The sequence below is a fragment of the Hippopotamus amphibius genome, chromosome 2 (assembly GCF_030028045.1).
Source record: "Hippopotamus amphibius kiboko isolate mHipAmp2 chromosome 2, mHipAmp2.hap2, whole genome shotgun sequence".
Classification (NCBI taxonomy): domain Eukaryota; kingdom Metazoa; phylum Chordata; class Mammalia; order Artiodactyla; family Hippopotamidae; genus Hippopotamus; species Hippopotamus amphibius.
Genome location: NC_080187.1, coordinates 193,710,510 through 193,720,188, shown reverse-complemented (window position 1 = coordinate 193,720,188; position 9,679 = coordinate 193,710,510). Strand labels below are relative to the sequence as shown.

Genomic DNA, 9,679 nt, shown 5'->3' with positions numbered 1-9,679 from the left:
TAAAGAAAGAAAAAATTACTTTTTGGAGATTCATGCCTTTTGGACATTCTCCAGCTTCCACCTACCTCTCTGTCTCCATTATTGTAGCATCCCAGCCATACCTCCTTGTTCACCAAAGATGCTGGCACTTAGCCATGATCAGCCTCTTCTGGTCTCCTGCTAGTTCTTGGGCCGATCCTTCCCTGCCTTCTTTGTAAACTCATCTTTTCTTACAAGATTTATCCTCCTCTATTCTGTCATCAAATTTTGGTGCCCCTTAAGACACTGTTCTCAGTCTACACAGTTTCCATAGCCCATGTCAGCTCAGGCCCCTCCCCTGAGTTATAGACTGTATATCACCACTTGGATGTTTCAATAATTCCTCCAACTCAAAATTTCTAAAATCTAAAAGAATTTGCCTCACCTCAAAACTGATCCAGGCTCAGAGAATGGCACACCACCCTTCTAGGTACACAGTCTGGAAACTTAGGAGACATACTTAACATCTTCCTCTCTTCTTATATCATTGGATTTAAATCATGACAGTCATGCCAACTTAACCATCAAATATCTCATGAACCTGTCTATTTGTCTCTATTTCGACCTCCCAAGACCACAGTACCTCTCTCTCTTACCTGAAAAACTATGGAAACCTCCCAGCTGATCTCTTTCACTCACTCCAACACCCCTCCCTGGATAGTATTCTTCCCACTGCAGCCAAAGTGATTCAGATTCTTCAAATGCAGGTATGACTTTGTTGATCCCTTGCTTAAAGCTCTTCAGTGGCTTCCCATTTCTCTTAAGACAAATTCTAACCTTTCTAATGCACCTACAAAGCTCTGCACAGGTGTTCCCTATTGCCTTCTCAAGCCCCCGTGCACCCCACACTGCCTTCACTCTCTGGGCCACAGGTCACCAGCCTTCTTCCTGTTCCTTGCTGATCCTTCTTTCCTCTTTGCCCCATGCTCACCCTCCCCCTGTTCCCATCTGTCCCAGGCCACCAGTTCCATTCCATAGCCCTTCCCTGGGATAGGACACTTCCATGCGAGGACCACAGGCCTCCCTGCCCGCAACTGGATGTTCTCACTCACTTGCAGAACCATTCAATGAAGATCTATAACTCCTCCTCCAAGACCCTGTCTGTCAGCCCCTAGGGGCTGAGGTCACGTCTGTCTTGTTCCTTGCAAGAGCCCCAGTAGGCAGCCCCCTATCTGTGGGAACCCAAATCAGAAGGTGTGGCAGGGAGAACCAAGGTGGCTGGGTCACGTTTCTCTGGGAGTGGGGGCATGAAAGAGAGACACACTGGGTGTACTAGAATAAGAAGGAGGGCAGGCTTGGCATCCAGCCCTCAGACCCTGGGTGGCTAGGTCTTCTCCCTGCTTGTCAGGTCACCCCCATGTTGCAACGTAGGATTTGGTAGGGTCTGGCCAAGCTGGGCAGCACTTCTGCAAGGTGAGGACCTGCCTTCCCACCCTGGCAGAAGGTCAGGGCTGTATCAGGGTGTCTGGGAGCCCCTCTTAGTACTGCAAGGCCCAGAGTACATCCTGACCCCAAAGCACTGGGCTCTGCTGTGCCCCCAGCGGACTTTGCCCTGGCTCAGACTTGGGACTCTGGACTGGTATTTCCTTATCCTGAGGTTGTGGGGCATTAAGGAGTTAGGATACCTGTGGTCCACGTAGTATGGGAGCACAGTCCTGGTTCACCAGGAGGCCAAAGCCCCTCATTAGTGCCAGGCACCCACTGTGGGATGCCCCAGTGAATGAGACCACTCTGCAAACAAATGCCTGGAGAGCCAGGTATTTGAGATGGCTTCTGAAGGCCTGTGGCACTTTAGGGCCACATGTATGTATATGTATGTTTGGTGGTGAGGGGAGGGTATTCCTGGCACAGGGGATATATAAATAACCTCTCTGAAGTTCTAGGACCTTCCTCCATTCCTGTACCACACCTCAAAGGCCTGTATTTAACCTGTCTGTGTGGCCCATTGGAATGTTCTACTGGACAGGAAAACCAATGTGCAAGGAGGAGAGAATCTTTAAGGACCTTTCTGGCTGTGGCATTCAGAGGTCTGAAGAGCAAACTCTTTTAAAGGGAGTTATTCTGAATAGCCTGGGAATGAATATAAATGACTGAAAGGTCCCTGAATGTAGAGACCAAACAAAGCCCATAACAGGCAGCAAATGGCATGATTCAGAGCATGGGCTCTGGAGACAGACTGTGAAGATTCCAGTCCCAGCTCTGCAATAAACAAGCTGCGTGCTCAAGGGCAAAATACTTACCCACACTTCAGTTTCCTCATTTGCAAAATGGGTACCATCATAGCACACAGGGTTGTTGTGAGGATGAATGACAATATTTGCAAAGTGCTGGGAACAATGTCTGACACACAGCAAATGCTTGTAAACATTAAAAAAATTCTTATCCTTTTGGGTCTTTTAGGCATCTTTATGCCATACTTTTGAGGAGGATGAGGAAACAGGTTCCTTTGCCCCACAAACCTTTAGACATATAGGCAGTGCTAGCTTTGCACAGTGGTGCAGGACAGTAAAAACAACATGCAAACCGAAACTATGCAAGGTAATCTTAAAAATCAAGAAAAAAAAATACAACTGTACTATAATCTTCAAAAATTTTGTTGAAACATGAAAAGCTCTTACTATAGGTTTAAAATGTACATGGAAGTGAAAAAAAATAGTAAAACCAATATTTTAATACACTAATTTAAAACATTAGAAATGTTGCAATTCTTAAAGTGTTTTTTTTTTTTCCTTTGTAAAAAAACTTAGCAGGAGTATTTAAACAGTTCTTGCTGCCTTCTTTTGGTAGAACTTACAACACTGAGGGAACATATTTTCTATGCCTTGGTGAACTGTCACACTTCTTTATAAATTTGCATCAGCTTCCAACATTTTATGCTTTGTGCTTTCACTATTGTAACATCTCTCTGAGAGTTTCTTAAATGTGAAGTTTTTGCCCGTATCACTTCCTCGGGGACATCTTCCTCCTTTTTGTCACAACCACTTTCTTCACTTGTGCTCTTAACACTGGTTTCAGATTTCATCAATATAAACAGAAACATTGAGGGTCCTGACTATCAGAAAGTCACGAGGAACTTACTCAGAATGATGTAAAATTCCACCCTGGAAATTAAAACCTACAAACTCAACCCGTTCAAAGAAGCTGACCATTAACAAAGGAACCAGATGATAACAGATACATTGCTGATTTTTCAGTCTCAACTTACATATATTAAAAAAAAGAAAAAAAAAAACTTGCCTAACATATGTGCAGACAGTTTTAGTGCCTTGCACTTAACCGTTAATGATTATTTAAATGATAGAATAATAGGATGAATCAATAGAATGCATCAAGCAACTGAATGAGTTCAACTATGTCACAAAATTTCTGTAGTTGCCAGAAATGGGTCTTCGGCTTCATATCTAAAATCTCATATAGATCAGGGGAGAAATGGAATTATTTAGGAATCTGATGAAAGTTATGGCTTCTTTCCCTCATAAACATGCAGCTGAGCAGGATAATATTTTATGCAGCATTTCAGGGAGTTCACAGAGACCCTGAAATCCACTTAGAAGTCCTGGTTAAGAATCTAGAACTCTATTACTAGGTAAAATCCAGCCAAAGTCTGTTTCAGAGACATTGCAAGTCTTAGAAACTTAGTGCACTTTCCAAGAGAAGATAATCCTTGGAGTGGTCACCTGGCACCAGGAACTGAATGGAATGGTTGCTCTTTCCTCATTACACAAGGCTATTCAATCTAAGTCTCTTTAACAAACCACCACCCCTGAAAATCTCTTCTGAGAGTATAGGTATTAGAAAACCTTCTTGAAAAGAAAGTCTCAACATTGCATTGTTGAAAAACACAGCAGAGGGTAGTGGCCAAGATGGCGAAGTAGGAAGACCCTGAGCTCACCTCCTCCCATGGGCACTCCAAAATTGTAATTATTTATAGAGCAACTATCCCTGAAAGTGATCTGAAGACTAGTAGAAAAGATCTCTACAGCTAAAGATATAAAGCAGGAACTATAATAAGACAGGTAGGAGGGACATATAGTCAAGACCCATACCACCAGCTAGGTGACCCACCAACAGGAAGATAATTACAATTGCAGAAGTGTTCCCCAGTGAAAAAAGGGTCCAGGTCTCTCACCAGACTCCCCAGCCTGGGGGTCCTACACTGGGAAGATGAGCCTCCAGAACATTTGGCTTTGAAGTCTAGTAGGGCTTGCTTTCAGGAGACCCGGAGGGCTGTGGGAAATAGAGACTCTGCTCTTAAAGAATGCACACAAAACCTCACATACTCTCAAAAGAACCTGGGTCAGACCCACTGGCTGACCTTGGAGAGCCTCCTGGAGAGGCAGGAGGCAACTGAACCTCACCCTGGGGATGAAGACATTAGCAGCAGCCATTTTGGGGAACACATCCCACCACAAGGTCACTGGTGTCAGTAAGCACCATTTTGGAATCTTCCTCTAGCTTATTAGTGCCAGGACTTGGCCTATCCCCACTAGCCCATTGGCACCAGTCCTGGAACCTCCCAGGCCAGGCAGCTAGCTGGGTGGGGATATAGCCCCACCTATCAGCAGGCTGGCTGCCCTAGGAACCCCTGAGCCTCTAGCTACCTGGGACCTGGCCCACCATGGGCTGGCTTTGACCCAGCTTCACCCATTAGAGAGGCACCACCCCTGGGATGACTTGGGCCCCAGCCCTGACCATCTACACACCAACATCAGCTCTGGGACCTCTGGGGCCCTGTAGCCAAAGACTTCAGAATCAGCTCTGCCCATCAGTGAGCTGGAAGTAACTATCAGTGAGTGAAGTGGACACTAGTCCTAGGACCCCTTGGGCCATGGCTTTACCCACAGGCAGATGGACATAGCCCTAGGACAACCAAGGCCCTGCAGCCAGTTGTGTCAGGATCCAGTGTACTTACCAGTGGGCCAACACCAGCTAGGGGACCCCTGGGCCAGTAGCCAGGACCTGGCCTCATTACTGGGTGGGCACCACCCCTGAGAAACCCTGTGCCTGAGCCCTACTCACCAGCAGGCAAGACAACAACTCCAGGACCACAGCAGCCCCACAGCTAGCCATGTCAAGACTCAGCCTACCCACCAGCAAGCTGGCACCACCCTGGGATGCCCTGGGCCTTGGTCCTGGCCAATAGCAGGCCTACCAGAGCTCCAGGATACCTTGGGCCCCTCAGTCAGCCATGTCAGGATTTGGCTATAAAATATGTCAAAAACAATAAATGTTGTGGGGATGGAGAAAATGCAGAGTTGTTAAAATGCATTCGAACTTAAAACATCAGTAACTTAAAATACCTATATATATATCACTATATATAAACCTTTTGGTATCCACAAATCAAAAATCTATAATAGATATACACAGAAAAAAAGAGGAAGGAATTCACACGTAACACTAAAAATAGCCAGCAAATCACAAGGGAAGAGAGCAAAAGAAGAAAGGAACCAAAAAAACAAAAACAAAAAACCAAACCAAGCAACAAAAAACCTAACAAAACAAACCAAAGAGAATTAACAAAATAGCAATAAGTACATAGCAATGAATAATTATTTTTTAGCCGCGCCATGCAGCATGTGGGATCTTAGTTCTTCAACCAGGGATTGAACCCATGCCCCCTGCAGTGGAAGCATGGAGTCTTAACCACTGGATCACCAGGGAAGTCCCCGCCTCCCTTTTTTTAGTAATAACTTTGAATGCAAGTGAACAAATTGTTCCAATCAAAAGATATAGAATGGCTGAATGGATATGAAAACAAGACCCATATGTGTGCTGCCTACAACATACTCATTTCAGATCTAAAGACATACACAGATTGAAAGTGAGGGGATGGAAAAGGTATTTCATGAAAATGGGAAAGAAAAGGAAAGCCAGGATGGCAGTGTTTATATCAGACAAAATAGACTTTAAAATAAAGACTGTTACAAGAGTCGAGGAAGGACATTATATAATGATTAAGAGATTGATCCAACAAGAAGTCATGACAATTATAGATGTATATGCACCCAACATGGGAGCACCTAAATACATAAAGTGAAATATTAACAGACATAAAGGGAGAAAATGACAGTAATACAATAATAGTAGTGGACTTTAACACCCCACTTTCATCAATGGACAGATCATCTAGACAGAAAATCAATAAAGAAACACTGATGTTGTGCTCACTTCAGCAGCACATATACTAAAATTGGAACGATACAAGAAGATTAGCATGGCCCCTGCGCAAGGATGACATGCAAATTCGTGAAGCGTTCCATATAAAAAAAAAAGAAAGAAAGAAATACTGGTGTTAAATGACACATTACACCAGAATAACTTAATAGATATATAGAACAGTCCATCCAAAAGCAGCAGAATACACATTCTTTTCTAGTGCATGTGACTCATTCTCCAGGATAGAACACATCTTAGGCTACAAAACAAGTTTTGGTAAATTCAAGAAGACTGAAATCAAATCATGCATCTTTTCCAACAACAAAGCTATAAGAACAGAAATCAACTACAAGAAAAAAACTACAAAAAACACAAACACGTAGAGGCTAAACAATATTCTGCTAAACAACCAATGGGTCACTGAAGAAATCAAAGAGGAAATTTTAAAAATATCTGGAGACAAATGAAAATGAAAACAGAACAAAATCAAGGTAAGAGCAGAATTGAAAGAAATAGAGACTAAAACAACAACAACAACAACAACAAAAACAGAAAAGATCAATGAAATTAAGAGCAAGTTCTTTGAAAAGATAAACAAAATTGGAAAACCTTCAGCCAGACTCATCAAGAAAAAAGAGAGAGGGCCCAAATCAATAAAATCATAAATTAAAAAGAAGTTATGACTGACATTACAGAAATACGAAGGATCATAAGAGATTACTACCAACAATTACATGCAAATAAGACATTAACAAATTAATAAATTCCTAGAAATGCACAATCTCCCAAGACTGAATCAGGAAGTAATAGAAAATATGAACAGACCAATTACCAGTAATGAAATTGAATCATTAAACAAACAAACAAACAAAAACACCTAACAAACAAAATTCCAGCACCAGATGGCTTCGAGGGGAATTCTACCAAACAGTTAGAAGATAGTTAACACTCATTCTTCTCAAACTACTCCAAAACTTTTCAGAGAAAGAAACACTTCCAAACTCATTCTACAAGGCCAGCATCATCCTGATATCAAAACCAGATAAAGATAACACACAAAAATAATATTACAGGCCAATATCACTGATGAGCATAGATACAAAAATTCTCAACAAAATATTGGCAAACCAAATTCAACAACACATTAAAAGCATCATACATCATGATCAAGTGGGATTTATCCCAGGGATGCAAAGATGGTTCCATACTGACAAGTCAATCCATGTGATTCACCACATTATCAAATGAAGAATAAAAATCATAAGATCATTTCAATAGATGCAGAAAACCTTTTGACAAAATTCAATATCCATTTATGAAAAAGCCTCTCAACAAAGTGTGAATAGAGGGGATGTAACTCAACATAATAAAGGCCATATATGACAAGTTCACAGCAAACATCATGTTCAATGTTGAAAAACTGAAATATTTTCCTCTAAGATCATGAATCAAGACAAGGATGCCCACTCTTACCACTTTTATTCAACATAATTTTGGAAGTCCTAGCCACAGCAATCAGAGAAGAAAAAGATACAAAAGGAATCCACATTAGAATGGAAGAAGTAAGACTGTCACTATTTACTGATGACTTAACACTACACATAGAAAATCCTGAAGACAAAAAACAAAAAACAAAAAACAAACAAAAAACAACAACAAAAAAACCCAAAAGAAAAAAGAAACAGAAAACCCCCCAAACAAAAAAATCACTAGAGCTCATCAATAAATTCAGTGAAGTTGCAGGAGAGAAAATCAATATGCAGAAATCTGTTGCATTTCTATACACTAAAAAGAAACTAATAGAAAGAGAAAATTTTAAAAACAATCCCATTTACAATCACATCAAAAAGAATAAAATACCTGGAAATAAATTTAACTAAGGAGGTAAAAGACCTACACTGATGAAAAAAATTGAAGATGATACAAACAGATGGAAAGATATATTTAGATATATTGTGATCATGGATTGGAAGAGCTAATATTGTTAAAATGATCATACTATCCAAGATAATCTACAGATTCAATATAATTCCTATCAAAACACCCATAACATTATTCAAAGAACTAAAACAAGTAATTCTAAAATTTGTATGGAAACAAAAAAGACCCTGAATAGCCAAGACTATCTTAAGAAAAAAGAACAAAACAGGAGATATCACTCCCTGATTTGAAACTATACTACAAAGCTATAGTCATCAAAATAGTATGGTACTGGCACAAAAACAAACACATAGATCAATGGAACAGAATGGAGAGTGCAGAAATGACTCACACTCACATGGGCAATTAATCTACAACAAAGGGGCAAAGAACATACAATGGGGAAAAGACAGCCTCTTCAGTAAATGGTCTTGAGAAAACTGGACAGCTACATGCAAAAGAATCAAACTGGACTACTTTCTTATACCATATACAAAAATAAATTAAAAATGGATTAAAGACTTAAATCTAAGACCTGAAACTATAAAACTTTTAGAAGAAAATATAGGCAATACACATTTTGACATCAGTTTTAGCAATATTTTGGGGGATATGTCTCTTCAGGCAAGGAACATAAGAGGAAATATAAATGGGACTACAGCAAAAAAAAAAAAAAAGCCTTTTGTACAGTTAAGGAAACAATAAACAAAATGAACTGACCACCTACTGAATGAGAGAAGATATTTTCAAATGATATATCCAACAAAGGGTTAATATCTAAAATATACAAAGAACTCATACAATTCAACACCAAAAACACAAAAAACCCAATTTAAAAATGGGCAGAGGACCTGAATAGACATTTTGCCAAAGAAGATATACAGCTGGCCAACAGGCACATGAAAAGATGCTCAACATCACTAATCATCAGGGAAACAGAAATCAAAATCACAATATCACCTCACACCAGTCAGAATGGCTATTATCAAAAAGAACAAATAACAGGTACTGGTGGGATGTGGAGAAAAGGGAACACTTGTGCACTGTTGGTGCAGCCACTATGGAAAAATCTATGCAGGTTCCTCAAAAAAATTAAAAATAGAAATACCTATTATCCAGCAATTCCACTTCTGGGTATTTATAGAAGAAAATGAAAACACTAATTCAAAAAGATACATGCATCCCTATGTTTATTGCTGAGTTATTTACAATAGCAAAGATATGGAAGCAACCTAAGGACTCATCAACAGGTGAATAGATAAAGAAGATGTGGTGTGGTTTGTGTGTGTGTGTGTGTGTGTGTGTGTGTGTGTGTGTGTGTGTATAAAATGGAATATTATTCAGCCATAAAGAATATGGACTATGAAAATTATTTATGAAAAATGAAAGAAGGAGGAAATATTACCATTTGTGATAACACAGATGGACCTAGAGGGTATTATGCTAAGTGAAAGAAGTTAGAGAAAGACAAATACTATACGATTTCACTTATACACAGACCCTAAACACCAAAACAAATGAACAAACATAACAACAGAAAGAAAGTCATAAATACAGAGAACAAACAGGTGATTGCCAGAGG

At 40.2% G+C, this 9,679-nt stretch overlaps 1 non-coding gene across 1 annotated transcript; it reads left to right on the top strand.

The window, feature by feature from the left end:
* The first annotated feature begins 6,181 nt into the window (after positions 1-6,181).
* LOC130847237 (U6 spliceosomal RNA) lies at positions 6,182-6,287 on the top strand. Its single transcript, XR_009052021.1, has one exon. It is a non-coding gene; the product is annotated as a U6 spliceosomal RNA (small nuclear RNA).
* The last annotated feature ends 3,392 nt before the right edge of the window (positions 6,288-9,679 follow it).